The following is an 18,945-nucleotide window of genomic DNA, read 5'->3' on the forward strand; positions in this document are numbered from 1 at the left end:
TAAAATATATATTTAAAAAATAAATAAATAAATAAAAACAAAAGCAGCTCATCATTTCTGAGTCGCCCTCATTTTCCCTTGACTTCTCAGTGTTAGCTGTTACAAGTGGGTGTGTGAAAAGTGGAACTAAATGACTTCTGCTATTTTCTGTAACACTTTCTATCAAGAAAGGATGGAGCAAGGATTCATACATTAAAACAAGATAATTTCTAATTTTTCGGGAGCACGTAAAATTGAGTCACAGTAGTTTCCTCAGCTTCTAACAGTTATTTTATATAAAATTCAAGGTCTCACAAATGATGGCATTAGAAACTAACTTTGTCTAGTTGATGGGAGATCATGGAAAGGATACTCTGTAGAGTGATATAGGATGTAGTATGAGAATGACTTAAATCTTTATAAAAATAACTGAATCATTGTAATATGCAGAGGTAACTTTGGTTGTAATCTTAAATACTCTAGCCTCTCTTACTAGAAGCCCAGATTTCTGATGACAGATTTAAAGACATCTGTGTCAGAAACTATTTATCGATTATAATCCTTGATTTCGTCTGTAATATAAAATCATGTTTATTTTTAATAGTTTAATATTAATAATTGATTTACTACATAAGTAATTTAACTATATTAAGTGTAAACACATCTTACTACATTTCTAACTCAAGTATAAATATCTTATTTATCTGTTATTGCACATTCTTAGAGTTAAAATAATTGAAAATGCAGACTGCTATGAAGAAGTGTAATTTTAGGGCACCAGCATTTTGAGCCACACAGCAGAGGCCGGAGGGTACCTTGTGTGGTCGCCTGGATTGCAGATTGTGATGACCGTCCCCTCCCTGGAGGAGTTAGACTCCTTCAGATACAGTGACCTGCAGAACTTGGCCAAGAGTCTGGGCCTCCGGGCTAATGACTCCCAACTCTACTTCTCCAGTGGGACCTCTCCCCTGAGCTGCTGGCTCATGAATGCAGACAAGTTGCTAAAAGCCTTGAAAGCCCACGTGAAATGGGAAGCAAGAACATTAAAAAGGAAAAAGAAAAAACCTTCTGCATCCTCTTGGGATGAGACCAACCTACAGATTAACAAGCTGAGAGGGAACTGGCTGGCCAGGTCACCAAGACAAGGAGAGGGCCCAGGACACTCCACAGGAATCCTGACTCCCAGCAGGATCATGCAGATGTAAGAACAAGTGATCCCACTGAGTTCCAAAATCAAGAAAAGCAGAAAAACCAGGCTCTCGGAGCTCCTGCAGAGCCTTCTTCACTGGATGAGAGCCAAGGAGACAAGAATGCAGTGTCCTAGTGGAATAAATGGTAATGACGATGCAAAGGTACCTTCAGAAGGAAAGAAGTCTGTCTACACAGATGGGTTTTCCAAATCTGGAGAAAAAAATAAATAAATAAAGGAACTGCAAGCACAACTCCAAACTTTTCGTAGCTACGTGAGGCCCATTTTAAGGAAATTGAGTGCATTGATCAATATATTAAGAGAAAAAAGAGCCGGGGCCAGTTTGGCTCAGTGGATAGAGCGTCGGCCTGCGGACTCAGGGGTCCCGGGTTCGATTCCGGTCGGGGGCATGTACCTTGGTTGCGGGCGCATCCCCAGTGGGGGGTGTGCAGGAGGCAGCTGATCGATGTTTCTCTCTCATCGATGTTTCTAGCTCTCTATCCCTCTCTCTTCCTCTCTGTAAAAAATCAATAAAATATATTTAAAAATATATATTTTGAACAACACAATTCCCTTAACGAAGTGAAGAAACAGTTTGTCAACAACAAAGTGGTGGCAACTCCAGATGGTCTGCAAGGAAGACACTCTGTGGCTTGTACTCCCCTAAGCCAGCAGCTGGCGAGGCAGGGCCAGGACGCTGCAGATCAGAGCACCTTTTGTGCTGCACTCTCTCAGCAACTGAAATGAAAGTCACGTTTTCAGCTGCTACGAAAGGTAATGAATACAAGTGTCCACTGACCAAGACGGTGGCCAGACAGTCTCCACATGTGTCCAGGTCTGGGAATACCCCTAAAGGCCAGGCTCTTTCTAGTCTTGCTTATTTAACAAGATACAGGGCCATACTGAAATGTGAGGATTGCTGCTTTAAGGATTACTACTCTGTCAAACTTCAATTTTATTTAATTTATGGAAAGACTAGAGTTGCTTAGAAGCACATCCATGTTTGTTGCACCTAAGTGGAGCTTCTGAGTTTTGTACTGCTGCTTCAGATTTTCATGAATATTTTTTTTCTCACAAAAAAGAAGTATCATTCTATTCTTTAGTTGTAATTCCTTGTTCCCTTTGCTAATCAAAGTCATATACACAAAAATATTTTGACAATTGGAGCTCAAGTTTCTAGTGAGCCATTGTACATCTCTCTCAATTTCCTTCAATCATAGTTAAAAACTTCCCTCAATTCTACGCAATTGTAACTCATGGGCAGAGTTACAAAGCCTTCTGTGCATGGTAAACCCCTTGGGAAACCCAATCCATGTATTTATTTTTATTTGGGTTTATTTTATTTTTTTGTCTATTTGTTTGTTGGCTGACTTGTTTATTTCATTCCTTAGACATAGGTAGTTTTCTTTTTTATTTCCTTTATTTTAAAATTGTTACATTTGTTGAACAATTTAAAATAAGCATTCATCATCATGCAAAATCTTAGCTCATGAACTTGAACTCCACAGTGATGAAACATTTTGACCTCTTCTAGAATTAATTCCCAAACTAGCCACTTTTATCCCCCTAAAAAATCTCTTCATGGTATAAATACTAGTTATAGGCAGGTGTATATATCCATTGTTCTTTTCTTCCACTATTCATAGGTTTTAAGACCAAACTCTGTAGCTTTAAAGAGGATAAGAGTGATATTTCTACTTTTAACTATATTCTTATTTTTTCCCTTAAAAAGTAACTTATTATCATAAATCACTATATTTCTCTCTGTGGTACAGGTACATACATATATATCCACACACACATACATATGAGTCTATACACAGTATATGTATGCATACAACAACTCACTTTATGTGGGACCACGCATTTTATGTGAGTTTTTTTTTTTTTTTTTTTTTTTATCTGTTTCCTAGGTATGAGGCTATAAGACACTTGCCTCCATGTTCTCTCAGCACATTTTTCCCCTCATGCCCTTTGATAGCAGGATGTGATGTTGGGGTCTGAGTTCATTGTCTGGAAAAATCCAAGAAAGAGTTCATGGGCAAAGTTAAGCAAAAGCAACATTTACTGAGAGATAGAGGGAAGGGACCCACGTGGTTTGCGGTCCGGACCTCTCTGTCTAGGAGTAGATATACGCCGTGCTGGCTTCTCATTGGTTCTTCCACTGAAGCTCTCTGTGAAGGGCAGAGGGAGCTCTCTGACTGTGGGGAGGTGTTGGTTCTTCCCTGGCCAGTTGGGTGCCCCAGCAACTCCTCCCTACCTGGGTTTTGGACCAGGCAGGTTGCCTTAGCCAGTCAGAAAGCTGTATCCTGTTATTCCTGGACTTCCCTATTTTCCTTTAGTCCCGTGGTCCTATCCCTAACTACCTATCTCGCTTCTATCTCACTTTCCCTATCAAGCCTGAAGTATTTCTTCCCTAAATCCATACTGGGCATCTTGCTTCCTTCCTAGTTTAATAGACAATGTTGTTCATATCACTGGTACTTTCTCTTTCCCATGACAGTATTGAATTTTCTCCTTACTTTCTTTTCACACAACTCCAGCCACCACATTAAATTTCCAGTCTCACTTTTTCCTCTTTACACCTTGAAAGCTGTGATTTTCCCCTCTTCATATGTATAACTCAAGATAAATTTGGAATATGGAGTGAACTCTCAAAATGTATTTGAAGGGTCTCTTAATAAAATGAATTTGATAGTAATGGTACCATCAGCTCTAAGTTCTATAACATTTCATAACTCTTTATTAAGTAGGATGGGAGCACCATTATTTATTTCAATGCAGGACACTTCCTATGGTAAAAAAAATTTTCTCACTGCAGAAGTACTGCAATCTTCTTCAGAAAGCAAACTAAAATAAAATATCTGAGTAAACATAACCTTTTGGGGGGAAATTATCCACTTTTCTGTAAGATAACAACATGATTTGCTCTTTTTTATATAATAACACGCTGTCAATAAGCATTCCCATAGATATTTAACACTCTCACTGAAACCTGTGATGTTTCTAATATCTGTGCACAATGCTACAAATCAATCCATTTCAACATCAAGATGTTTCTTTCTTCCGGGAGACCAAAGGGAGAGCTGGAAGAGCTGTATGTGTTGAAGTAATTTGATGAAAACACAGACCACAGAGAAAGAAGCAAAGCAATTGAAGATGAGCAATGCACAGACTCACTGCCAAACACACGCAAACCAATAACCAGAAGCTTCAGCTGCGTGTAAAGCTGGTGCTGGCTGCAGCCTTTCTCTAATGCTCCTCTCTGGAATAATCTGCTCTGACTGCACCCCCAGCTGCCTGTACCCTTCCTCTTAGTACCCGTTCACACCCATCTGACACCTGGACTCTAGCGACGTGGAAAGAAGTTCTAAGCAGAGATCAGGTCATTATTGGGAAAGGTCACCTGGCTTATATTCTTCTGAAAATGTTCTGAATTTAGCAGAAAAAAATCCCTATCTGATTGCCCTGTTTGATTTCAGCTCTCTATCTGTACCTACCCTAGTCAGGAGTTTACATATTCCTAGTATAAAGAAATATTATGGCAAATTTTCTCCATTCGTACAACCAAAGCTTACAAGTTATGTTTTGGGAAAATTGCTGTGTCCCCTATACTGAAACATTTAACAAGCGCCTTGTAATCCTATATCTCTCTCTTCTCTTACTTTCCCAACTATTTCTTATAGAAGGACAGCCCTGGGAACACAAAACTCAATTTTGTTTTCTATTTTACTATTGATGTAGTAGGGACAATCTCTGTTTTCTCTCCTTCTATCTCTTAATATAGAATGTAAGGCCAGCCTTAATTGGCATTTCCCACCTTTGTGATCACGCCTCTACGCATGCTTCAGCAGACTATTTTCTGTTTTTAAAATCCTGTTAACCCCAAACTAAGCTCAAATATCCTTTTAAAAAAAATTTCCATTGAAAAAAATTTTGCTGTTCTCTTTTTTGAAATCTTCTGACATAATTTTTCCTCTGTTCACCATATCTGCCAGCTCAACTTCCAATACTGTTAGACTTTTCCATTTCCATGATTTTTAGTGCTTTGCACACAATTTTATTATAGAACTTATTCATATTTATAATTATGATTATATAAGTTTTATATAATTACAAATATATTTTCATTACATGAGTCAATTTGAAGCCAGAATAAATCCTACTTGTATATTTAAATTTTCAGCTTATCATAGTTTTTAATTTTAATTTTTTATTTTGGGAATAAAAAATTAATTCACCAGAGTAATATTTGATATAGTGCTTCTTTTTTACTCTTTGTTAATTTGTTATTGAATTTAGAGGGAGGGAGGGAAGGAGAGAGAGAGAGAGAGAGAGAGAGAGAGAGAGAGAGTTGTTGTTCTACTTATTTATGCATTCATTATTGATTATTGTATGTAATCTGATGGGATGGAACCCACAACCTTGGTGTATTGGAATGACACTCTAACCAACTCACCTATCCTTCCAGGGCCTTTTTTTTTTTTTCTCTTGCACCCATGACAGCTTTTGTTCCACCTTTCCATTTCCTTTGTGACCTTGATAAATTAAGCATCTGTCTCTCACTCACATTCTCAAGTTGCCTCTATCAACCAGTTCTTTACTTTATGTACAAAAATATACTCTACCAGAAATTATTAAAACAACTCAAAGCCTCCAAGATATTGGACTTTCTCAGTTGCAATCACCCCTTTTCATCTCTCTCTTTTTCCATTCCTGCCAAATTTCTTGTAAAAGGAACCAAATCTTTTCTTTCTATTAAGCCTTTCATCCTCTCAGGCATTCAAGCTGCTGAGCACAGCTCAGGCAATTTGTGCAATCTTACAGGTTGGTGCACTGGAAATTTATGGTTTGCAGGCTCAGCTGGGCACTCAGAGAAGCTCAGCCAACCTTCTCCTTCCACTTAGTAAGGTGTCCACTGTAATTCACCTCAGCAGCTATTCTTATCTCACAAAACTTTTTACTGTTCCTTTCCCAGTGCCTCCTATAGTCCTCCTTACTCTCAGCACATGGCTGGAGTGGGTAGTAAACTTGAAAACTTCACCTCCCTATTTCTCACATGCATCCTTTTAATCCTTTAATTTAAATGTAATTTATTTTTGCCTCCTCCACCTGTTCTAATTATATGACCCACAAATTGAGTATCTGGGTTATTATTTTCTATTATATTACCTGCTGATTCCTGAAAACAACACCCTCAAGAATATGAGCTTCGAGACAGTTACTAGTTGTGTTTCATTGGACAAAGCAATGAAATTCTTCAAGCTTCACTTTATTTAGATGTAAAATAGGTTCATGGCTATTCAGAGAGTATTAAATGAGATAATGTTTGCAGAATTGTTAGCTTAGAAGTTGTCATGTATTGAGGACTTAATCACTTACAAACTGGAAATTATTTTATTGTCATTTATTGAATAACTAATATACATACATCAGGCACAATTCTGAGAAATACTAGGGAAAACTGTTGGAGAAATCCATTTTTTCTTCATGGAGCTTGCCTTGTTGTAGGAATTGCATGTAAAAATAATACATAGTTAAGGAATGTTACATTCTATAAGAGAAACAAGAAAGAAAATAGAGAAGAAATGTATTCCATTTATCTTCTCTTAAGTCACCTATCGTAGTTGGAAATTTAAAGTCTTCCTAAGCTGCACCTCTCCTCAGTATGTTGCAAAGTCATGCAGAGACTTTACTTTGGAAGGTTTCTCAACATTAGTTAATTCAGCTCATTGTCACTGCACCCTGGTTCTCCCTTCTTATTCCTGAGGAGACCTTGGCAGTGGTCTCCATAGCAATCCAGATTCTCACCAGAGTCCTGTTTCAGGACAACCTACAACTTTCTGTTAGATTGATGTTCCCAAAGCACAGTTCAAAGTTCATCATTATGTGTCTGTATGTATATATATATATATATATATATATATATATGAAGTTCTCCATTAGCTGATTACTCTCATCCTAGCATCCATGATCCTCCATATTATTCCCTTGTTTTCAGTCATGCATACCTTCAGTTCCTATGTATTCTGGCCCTCATCCCATTTTAATCTCCCAGCACCTTTCCCCATCTCCCACTCCCTTTTACCCTTAGTTTTCTGTTATCCCTCTCCTCTGTTGCCTTTTCCTCTGCCTGTAAAACCTATTTTATTCTCTTTTATAAGAATCATTGCAAATGTCATGTTTTTTACAAGGTCTTTCTGTTGTCCTAGAGGAGGTTTGATCTCACTTTTGAGTACTTGTTGCTCTTTGATCTACTGGTTTAAAAAAAAAAAAAGGCTTTAATCACTTTCCTTTGTATTTTGCTTACTTAAGAACTCCTTATCTTCCCAGAAGCATGTAGCTCCTGAAAGATTGACTAATGCTACTGCAGTACACTGAAAATACCAAGAACAAAATAAGCCCTTTTTCTCTTCTTTACTTAATTACTTTTCTATTACAGAGAGTATAAGACCTGATACAAAGAATTGCTCAACATGTATTTACTGAACAGAGTCAATTAAATCAAGAAAGTTTGCCTCTAATAAGTTTTATAACACCATGTAATTTGGACTTTAATTGAGTGAAACTCCATGATCATACACATATTATGGCCTTTAACCCCAACCCCCACCCTGTCTTCATTTACAAAACACTTCAGAACATGCTACAAACTTTTATTTGTATTTGATGAAGTTGGAACTACAATGACTACTGGCTGGAATTTAATTTCAACTCGAAATTGAGGTGTAATTAAACAATGCTATACAATTTACTTTAATGGGTGCAGTAATGTATTATGAAGAAAAAGGAACTGAAAGGTTGGTTGACCAAGAAGTGTGAACATGAAATTGGTAACTATCTTCTAGTTAGAAATTCAGAGAGACTGCATTTCTAGGGTTTGCTAAGTGTTGAAGGAGGTCATCACGGGGATACAGGTTGACCCTCGAGCTGGACCTGGGCAATCCAAAGCCCCTCACCATCTCCCCTTTCCTTGGAATGTATATTTTGCCCATTTTTTCCACAGTGGAAGCCTTCGCAAGAGTGCAGCCTTGAGAGGGCCTTGTGTTGTTGAGACCATCTGTGTGGTACCTGTGCCTGAACCCAGTTAAGATGTCTTAATAAACCATTAAGATTCTGGACGGTGTGTGGCAGGGAGATCTATCTCTCATGCCTCACTCAAGACAAACCTCTTAAGTAAGTTCCCTTGCTTGTTAAACCAGCCACCTACCCATTTAGAATGGTCTCCTCTTTGATCTCTCCTTGCCCTCCTTGTTTGGGGACAGTTTGAGAGAACCAACACCAAGTTGACCCCAAATGCACCCACCCCTGGAAGCATGTGGGAAATGAAAAACTAGCTTGGTCTTCAATACTGTTTTATGCTTTTTAAAAAAATATATGGTCAATTATAGCAGTTGAACAGTGAACATGTCACTTTAAGAAGAAAATCATGCATTGAAGGGATGAATCAGGTGTGAAATGCTTTATTGGATACATTCAGAGAGATCCATTTGTAGATTTATGCTACAAAACGGAAAAAAACATTTTATACACTCTAGTCTAACTCAGGCTATAGTTTAAAAATATCTACAAACATCACCCCTTTTTTTTTTCTTCAGAGGAACACAAATAAAAATCACTAATTTTTTTTCTAGAATAAAATGAATAACTTTCAACAGCAATCAATATAATGGGATATTCTTTAATTGATCCAAGCCATACAGGCTACTGAATGAATCATTGTTTCTAGCAAAAGGCTTTGTCAGTGTTTGCAATTTTGCTGGTGAATTTTTCCCTATATATTTGAATTACAAATATATTTGTCATACAAACAACTCTGTAGAAATTTTACCTGATGATGAATAGGATGTGCAGGTGAGTCATGATTAATTAATAGCAGCTGGATAAGAATGGTTAAGTTTTTAAAATACAAAAATCTGCAATAACACTAAGCTTGCCTTGAACCTCTGCTCTCTCAAGCCCTATCTCAAGGGGAGATAAAATAATGAAAAATACTTGGCTAAACTGCTGGCAAAACTCTTATTGTTTGTACCTCTCTTGGAAAAGACTCTTGGGACTGACAGTGCAATCCTTGCTATTGATTGGCTGGTTAAATAGAGGACTCTTATCTCCAGACAGGCTAGATTGATTATACAGCAGCAGCAGGAGCTGAGAGTCAGAGCTGAGAGAGCGGCAGGGTGAAAGCAGACAGAGGGGGAACGCAGGTGGGGAGGGAGGCAGTGCGAGTTCCAGAGCATCACCGTGACTGCCGGTGCCGATTGTCTTGCTTTCTACGTGGCTCCCTCAGACAACAACTTACTGAGGTGCCTTTTCTTTTACAAGAGGATGTCAGCTCCGAGCCCCAGCCAGAAATAACAGACTTCACCTTGGAATAGTTCATCTCACTCCTGCATCATTAAAGAGGATTTTTAAAAGAAATAAAAATCAAGTGCTCCTTCCTCCTTCCAGTCTCACTTTGTTCCAGAATTGAACAGAAACAGTTTCATGCTCCAGGTAAGGAGATTCAAACGTTATTTCTGGAGTCATTTTTAGTCATTTGTAGTAAAATACAGCAGAGCTTTGCATGGTTTAAAAACTGAGTTTGCAATGATGTGTTAAATTCAACGTAATATACAGGCATTTTTATTTAGAAATGTGTGTTGAATGGTTATATAAATATATATGTACATATATACATATGTGTGTGTATTTATATACATATGTTTTAATAAGACTACTTGATTGTAAGTTTATGTAGCAAATACTCTGTATGAAGAGGAGAAATAAAGTACCTACTAAAAGAGCATTTTTGGTGACAACCTTAAAATATGTTCACATATATTGTTCTTAGCTCTTAAACAACTTTGAGAAATAATACCATAACATGAAAGGGCCATTACTGTGTTAATTGCCTACAATTATCTTTCATGCAGACATAGAAGCTAGTGTGGACTTTTAAGTGTTTATCCAGGATTAATGTTGTTGTTGTTTTTGTTTTTTTTCTAAATCTGTCATTTGATTGCAGTCTTAACTCTTCAACATAAACATGATATGTCTTAAATGATGAACATTAGACTGTCATTCTCTTATGGCTAAGTTATTGATGGCTAGCATTTGGTTTTAAGAAAGTACTGAGCTAAGGCAAAGAAGTAAAACTCGAGATGTTAAACAATTCCAGAGTTTATAGCTAGAGCTGCAGTTGCATCAATTACTGTTTAAGTGTCATTGATGGTAGGTGCTGGTAAAGTGTCTGTGAATGTATAAAACTTTGCACATATTAATTTTCTACCAGCGAGATATGGGATGTGAATAATGGGACAGGAATAATGAGCTGGGCAATGCAGTAATCATGTAGTTGATTTACCTTAGGCTCATAGGTCACAGATGTCACTTGCGAAAGAGACACCATTGTGATATCAGACATAAAGGGTTAATTTCATCTTTACTGGAACTAAAGTGATTTGTGAGATGTTTGATGCCAATTTATTTGCTTTTGGAGCAATAAAGAGGGGTATTTTACCCTAAGAGCTTCTCTGGTTTCCTTTTGAGTGAAGTTCCCTGAGTCATTCCTCTGATCAAAGACCAAACTATCATCTGTGAAAAGTAGGCTAAACTTTAAAAGATGTTATTGAATGTTTCAAATAAGAACATGATTGTCAACACTCATGGGAGCAATATAGCTGAAGTTAGGAATATCAGGTATTCTGAGTTGCTGTGTTTGTGTGTGTGTTTTTCCCTTGTTTAGGATGAAATAACTGCATATTTGAAGAGCACAATTTGTCATTCATTTTTTCTTCTAAATGTAAAAAATGTTTAATGCTTCATAATATTATACATATTATAGCTAACTAGATATTTCTATTTATAATAACCATATCACAGGGAATAATTATATTGTTATAACTTTTTTAAAGTATATGTTTTCTAAAGGAATATAAATGTACATTAGAGAATATTGACTTTTTTGTCTTTGCATTGAGTCATTTAAAAATTATGTACATTGCTTTTGAGTATTTAGTTTGAGAAACTAATGCTAAACTATTAAATGAGAAAGGTGGCAGAACTATAGACCATACATTTATGTATATAGTAGCAATATTATATGAAATTCACACACAAAAATCTATTATAACCTTGTTTTGAAAATTATTGATTTGCATACATTATATTAATTATGCTAACTTTTGTGCAACTCATAAAAAGTGTGCTTTTAATCCTTCTATTTTATTGTTTATGCCAAAAATCTGACATTTCTGAATTAAACATATAATTAAGGTATAACTAATTTATCTAGTCATTTAATACACAAAATTACAGAAATCCTGTAATGTTTATTGCAACAATTTTAGGTGTCTAACCTATTTATACAGCACAGTTTTCTTATCACACTTATTTATGGGTTATATAAGTTATATATATTAAAGAAAATCAATTCCCAATTGAATTGTGTGTGTTTTTTATGAAACAACATGTTGGTATGTATAGATGAAAACACCCATTCTTAATTTTGTTTCTATCTATAGATATGTTTTTCCTTTAAAATATATATTTTTAAATTTCTGAAATTACGTGCCTCTGACATTTAGACATCATTTGTCTTAGCTTACCTTCATTATTACTTTGATTCTCTTTTTTGTTAGCTTAGAAATTCTGTAATTACTCCTATAAGGGAAAATATTATTTTCTTAATAGAAAATGGTCGCATAATTGAAAACAAAGGCAATTCTTTAAATAACACCTCACACTTAAAAACTATGTAATAAGTGTATCTCCTGCATTCCATCCAGATCAGTATTCTTCAGCACAGGATTCAGGAAGAACAGGTATGCTAGCACTCATGTGTACAAGGGCTAGTCAGAGTCTGAAATTTAGCAGCTTGCTTAGTTCAGTTTAGGAATTTTCACTTTTCCATGCATTTTTGAGAGGGCCCCATTTGACCTTTAATTCAACCTTGTATTTACTTCCATGGTATCAGATGTCTGCCCTGATTGCTCATGTAAACCACAGTGAACCAACAAGAATGGAGAAAAGTACAGTCTGCTCTGTTTTTTATTGATATCTGAACCATTAGGGGGCTCTTTCTTCCTGTGTTATACTCAGCAAACCACTGAGAGCAGTATTTTTAAGATGGGAATGATGCTTGAAGGAGCTTTCTCTACCCCCACAGAAGGAAACATTTCAGATCACTAGGAATTATTTATTTACACAAGGAAAGTGCATTTATTCTATGTTTTCTAAATTTATCATTTAAAAATTATTATGTATATTTAAAAAATAATGGATTGAAATATTAAAATGACAGATTTTAGGCAAATTTAGAGATTATATGTTTTGCAGCTAGCATCATAATAAATGTTAAAGTAATGGAAAAAGCTGAAGGGGGAAAAAAACTTACTTTACAGTTGTCTGCAAATTTCTGTGAACAGCACAAAGAGAATGAGTGACTCATGCAATTTGCTTTGAGAAGAGAATAGCAGGCAGGCAAAATAGAATATTACTTGTTTTGCAAAAAAATAGACATGAAAGGATTGAAAACACTAGGATACTTTTACTTTCCACACACATGTAGGAAACGTATATAAATTCCAAAATTTTTTCTTCATCACATTATATGAAGTCTTTATGAATAAACACAGAGTTGATACAAGAGTAAATTAGAAGGGGGTGTCTTTCCCATATCCCTTTTGAAAGCCATAAATATTGAATAGGACCACAGACTTTCTTAATAAATGGATACACATTTCTCCCAATTCCACAATATCAAAGATGTTTGCTTCTCTTTTTTTAATTGCATTTATTGGAGTGACATTGGTTAATAAAATTATGTAGGTTTCAGAGGCATAAATATATCATACATCATCTGGATACTGTATTATGTATTCACCATCTCAAGTCATCTTCTTCCATTGCCTTTTATCCCTCCCCAATACCTCTCCCCACTCCCCTTTCTGTCTGACAGTCACCATGCTGTTGTCTGTATCTATGAGGTTTTTGTTTTGTTTTTTGTTTGTTTGCTTTTTAAAATTTATCCCTTCACCTATTTCACCAGCGCCCCAATTCCCTCTTCTCTGAGTTGTCAGTCTGTTCTCTATGAATATGTGGAACAAAATAAACTAACAAACAAAATAAAAACATACTCATAGATAGAGAACAGACTCAGAGATAAAAATGTTTTCTGACTACAGGACTTTTGGAGAAATTAGTCAGCATTTAATAATGTCCAAATGCAAAAGCAATCTATTTAGTGGCTCTAGGCTTTTCATCAAATTATGCAAGCTCCATGAAATGAGAAAGATGTGACTTACACCTGAGAAAAACGTATTTGGGGAAGTGAGAAAGGGGAGAGATTCTGAGCAATGAAACATGGAATTTCCTTTATTGAGGGGCTCAACTTATCAGGGTAGAAGAATAATTGCTTAAAGAAAATGGGAAGATGGAAATGGTACATGATTTTTTTCTTTACTGGTGTTTTGAAAGTAAACTTGTAAGGTCTTTATTTTTTTGTTTGAAAATGTTCATGCCTTGATAGGGCTGAATTTTTATGCAACTAGTATAATATATACAATTGTCTGGTGATCATTCCATGTCTACCTGGTACATGTTGGCATTCTTTCTTACATAATTAGGTTTTGGTGATATGAATTATTGAATAATTAGACTTGAGTGGGAATACAAATGATACATATTAAATTTAATCTGCATGAAAATATTTTTGAACTCTTAATTCTTCTAAAGATATATATATATATATATATATATATATATATATATATATATATATATTAAAGTAGCATGGTACTGGGGATGGAGTAAGGGGCTAAAATGGAAAATAAAACAAAGAAATGAAAAAACAGTGACTGTACATGAATTTTTTATGTTGCAAAATTTTGCCCAGAACCAAAAGGTAAATATAACAATGCATGATAAATTTGTATATTTTCTATATAATGGTAAAGGAGTGGAAATGCCACTGGCAGTAACATTTCTATACCTCACATGGTATGAGGAGAAAGCTCTATTGAGATGTGGGAAGTAAGAAAATTGGTAACTGTTGTGGGTAACTGCTAATATTATTGGGCTAATATGAGATTTTCAAAGGAAACAAGATAGCTCATTCCTATTGAGTGTAATCAAATGGATTGAGAATGGTGATGCTAATAATTGGAAAGCGTAAATGTATTTATATTATTGTTGTTGTCACTATTACCAATGAACTGAATTGCATCCTCTAATAATCATTCCTTGGCCTGTTGGTCTTTGTGAAACTATGTCTGTATATGGTTGGGTGAGAATGTATGTTTAAATATAGGCATAGTTGTTTTATAGAGTTTGAATAACATCTATACTAATAAAAGGGTAATATGCTAATTAGACCAGAGATCTTCCAGACGTCCTTCCAGACAAAGCTACAGTGGCAGGGGCCAAGGCAGAGGCAGGTAGGGACAATTAGCCCACAGAAGGGAGCAGTTAGGGGGTGATCAGGCCGGCAGGGGGAAGCAGTTCGGGGGCGATCAGGCTGGCAGGCAGAGGTGGTTAGGGCCGATCAGACCGGCAGATGAGCGGTTAGGAGCCAGAGGTCCTGTGGGATTGGGCCTAAACTGGCAGTGGGACATCCCCCGAGGGGTCCTGGATTGGAGAGGGTGCAGGCTGCGCTGAGGGACACCCCCTCCCCATGCACGAATTTCATGCACTGGGCCTCTAGTGAAAATATAACAAGCCACCTTTACTGTGTTCTATATATTCAAGTTCCTACTTTAATGAATTATCCTCACTGTATCTAATTCCTTCCCTACCACTGACACACACAGACATGTACACAGACATGAAGATTATCTCTAGTTACTTTATATTAGAATTTGACCTTAGATGGGTCATATTAAGCTTCTTCCAATGAGTATTGCATTCTGTCCATTAGAACTGTGTCTTGAGTCATGTAACTGAATCCTTACACCTTATTGTTTACTAAATTCCAGTGAATGAGAGGAATGTGGCACATGGTACTGAGACTAATGGAAGATAATATATTAGAGGGACACATACAATTTATTAATCATAGGCTCAATAAGTTATAAATAGAAATAAGAATGAGTGCTCATTCTTGGCTACTAGATATATAATGCCACTCATCTCAACTTATTTCTCTCAGCTACGCTTGGGAAAAATAAAGGAGATGGAAGATTCAGCAGTGAACCATAGTGTATAACAAATAACATTTTAGAGCAGGCATGGCAAATGGGTTTCGCACATCTATGACATATACATTTTTTAAACGAATAGGCTTAAATTTTTAGATCAGTTTTAGGTTTACTGAAAAATGAGAGAGAAAAAACATCTATTCCTTCACCTCCATCTCCCCTACCCTGCCAGTTCCCTCAGTTATTAATATCTTGCATTGGTGTGGTATATTTGTTAGGATGAATGAGTCAGTATTAATCAATTATTTTTAACTAATATCCATAGCTTACATTAGGGTTCACTCTGTGTCTTGTATATTCTATGGGTTTTGACCACTGTGTAATGACATACATCCATTATTATAGTTACATGCAGAACAGTTGCACTGCCCTAAAATTCCCCTATGCACCTCCCTCCATCTCCTTGAGCCTCTGTTTTTACTGTCCCTATTGTTTTGCCTTTACACGAATCTCATATAGTTGGAATCATATGGTATGCAGTCATTTCTGATTGGCTTCATTCACTTAGCAATATGCATTTAAAGTCCCTCCATGTCTTTTTTGTGGCTTGTTGGCTCATTTCTTTTTGTTGCTGAATAGTATCCCATTGTGTAGAATAGATTAACCACAGTTTAACTACTGAAGGAAATCTTGGTTGCAATTGCAAATAAAGCTTCCATAGACACCTATGTGCAGGTTTTTGCATGGGCGTAGTTTTCAGTTTATTTATCAAATACCAATGAGCATAATTGTTTATCTATATGGTAAGAGTGTATTTAGTTTAGTACGAAACTGTCAAACTGTCTTCCAAAGTGGCTGTGCCATCTTGCATCACCACCAGCAATGAATGAGTTCCTGTTGCTCCACATCCTTGCCAGAATTTGGTGTTGTCAGTGTTTTGAATCTCAGTCATTCTACTAGACATGTGTTATTACTTGGTTTGGGCATATACTTTTAACTGGTAATAGCTGCTTGTGCCATGTTGAGAATAATCCTAAGGCACATCATGGATCTTCAGGAAACATGTCCAGAATCAATTGACAATCCTTCCTTGCCAAATTATGTTTTGTTTTCCCCTTTGCTGGACAGGATGTGTGTGAGAGGGGTAGGACAGGGAGAAATTGTAGTTCATTACTTGTAACATACATTTGCTATTCACGATATAGGACTCTGACAGAATGAAACTAGAGCAATCAAATAATCCAATGCCACACTTGTCCATTATTGGATATTAATAATTTTCTATTTTTAAGCACTAAAATTTAATTATGGGACATAATTTAATATATTCAGTTCCATATTACACTTTCTAGCCATATTTATCTGAGGTTAGAAATATATGGCATGATATTGCCTATAAGAGAATATCTGAAATCCTTAAGCAGATGGAGAGTCTTCATAATCTGACCTTGACCAAAGTTTCTGACAACATTGCTGATTATTCCTAGCTCAAGTTAAGCTGTATTTTCTCTATCCCCAAAGAGCTGTCTTTTAGCATTTAGTTTCTGCCTATGATAATCATCCTGATTTGATTGGTCTTCTTTATCATCTCTACTAATTCAATAATTACTAATATTTCTACAAATCCCTATTGAGACCTTTTCTACTGTTAATCACCTAAGACCTTGTATCATCAGCTGCACATTTACTATATCTCTATTCCATCCTGTGTTCAAACGATATAAATAAAAAAGGGAAATGCATTTTTTTGCATTTATTTTTTGAGTCCTCAAAGTGCAATCAATATCATCATACTTATTAATGCCTATTAGTCAAATGCATAAATGAAAACATTGGTTCTTATTAGTATAAACTATGTAAATATATTTTATAAATCTTTTTTCATATCTCTAATTTCCTCCCGCCCTGCTGCTCCCCCGCTTCTTTCTTTGCATTTAAAAGAGTGGTGGTGGAGTTGGTGAAAGGTCTTGTGTTCCACTCCATGCATGAAGTAGGTACTTATACAGTTTTTACCTATGCCACGTAACTGCTCTGCATCTGCTTTCCTGTCTACTCAATGGAATGACATTCAGTTGTCTTGTGATAGGTAAGCTAATATGTATACATACATCTCTTCAAGGAGAAAGACCTATGGATGAATACAGGGTCATTATGCAAGTATATATTATCAAGTATCTTTTAAAAAACAAAATTTAATTTATTTGGTGAAAGCACTGTAAGGTAGAAAATACAAGGTTGAGATTTTTTTATGCTCCCTATCGGGGCACTGATTTTTATTTAAAATAGGTTGAAATAAGAGCCAAAAGATGGAACTATTTTGCTAAGCGAAGTAAATTTGGAAAGTCTCTTGAAACAATGCACAGCTACCGGTGTACCTGATGCATAAATAAAACCAACAGTCTCTGAAGATGTTAAGAAGTAACCGATAGCCCTAGCCAGTTTGGCTTAGTGGATAGATCGTCAGCCTGTGGACTGAAGGGTCCCAGGTTCCATTCCGGCCAAGGGCACATGCCTGGGCTTGCCAGCTCCATCCCTAGTGTGGGGCGTGCAGGAGGCAGCCGATCAATGATTCTCTTTCATCATTGATGTTTCTATCTTTCTCTCCCTCTCCCTTCCTCTCTGAAATCAATAAAAATATATTTTAAAAAAGTAACCAATAGAAAAATAACAGGAAATGTTTTTAAAATTCCATTGTCTTCTCTCTCACTGTCTCCTTCTCTGTGTGTTGGTATGAATGTTGACATGTTTATTCCTTGTAAATTGACTTATGTTCTGAAATGCCCTTTCTTGACATTTATTTAATAATTTATATGTGCTCTTAATATTCTATTTATAAAGGCTAGTTGTTGACTGGTAGAGGTACCCAGGGTATAATTTATACAGTCTAGTTATTGAATGCTTCTGTCATAAATCAATATAGCTGGAACTAGAGAACTGACCAATTCATTGTCAGGAAAACTCTTTCTTAAATCTACTGAGGACAGAACACATTGACCCATAGCAACAGCATTATCACTGAAAACATTAGAAGTTTTCAAAAGTAAATCGCTGAAACCCAATTTAAAATTCATTTGATAGAGGGGAAAAGAGAATGGAGAGTTGAATATCAAATTCAAGTCTTTCTGCCTCTCTGTTTCTGAAGGACATTTTTTAAAAACACGATGAAGAGGTCAATGAAGAGAAAAGCAGACATATGTAAGACTCCCAACAATAAAGATTTAAAAACAAAACAAATAAAACAGCACTATATTATATCACCTCTAAAACCTTAGAAAAGATTATGTTTTGTTTATGTTTTTGGTTTTTGATGGTGGTGGTGTTTTGTTGTTGTGTGTTTTTCAATGTCTGTTAGCCTGAGTTTTATACACTGTATAAGGAAAATACACTGTATAAGGTATTTATCTTAAAGAGATGATCCAAAGTACCAATAATTTCATATGGGTAAAAAGTTTAGAAGATAAGAAAAAAAAAATAAAGAAAAGAAAAAAGTTTAGAAGAGTGACTGACATAATCAACAGCAGGATTTACACTTACATTAAGTGCTTCTGAATTCACAATACTGGAAAAAACTGATCTAACATATATGTCTCTATCATTTCTTCAATCATTCAAGAACCTTTGCTGGACAGCCAATATGTATGAAATTGTATTCTTAGCTATTCC

General features: G+C 35.9%; 1 pseudogene; it reads left to right on the top strand.

Moving 5' to 3' along the window:
• Nucleotides 1-824: 824 nt before the first annotated feature.
• Nucleotides 825-2,157, top strand: LOC103305288 (nucleolar and spindle-associated protein 1-like; annotated as a pseudogene).
• Nucleotides 2,158-18,945: the final 16,788 nt, after the last annotated feature.

This window comes from Eptesicus fuscus, chromosome 4 (assembly GCF_027574615.1).
Source record: "Eptesicus fuscus isolate TK198812 chromosome 4, DD_ASM_mEF_20220401, whole genome shotgun sequence".
NCBI lineage: Eukaryota > Metazoa > Chordata > Mammalia > Chiroptera > Vespertilionidae > Eptesicus > Eptesicus fuscus.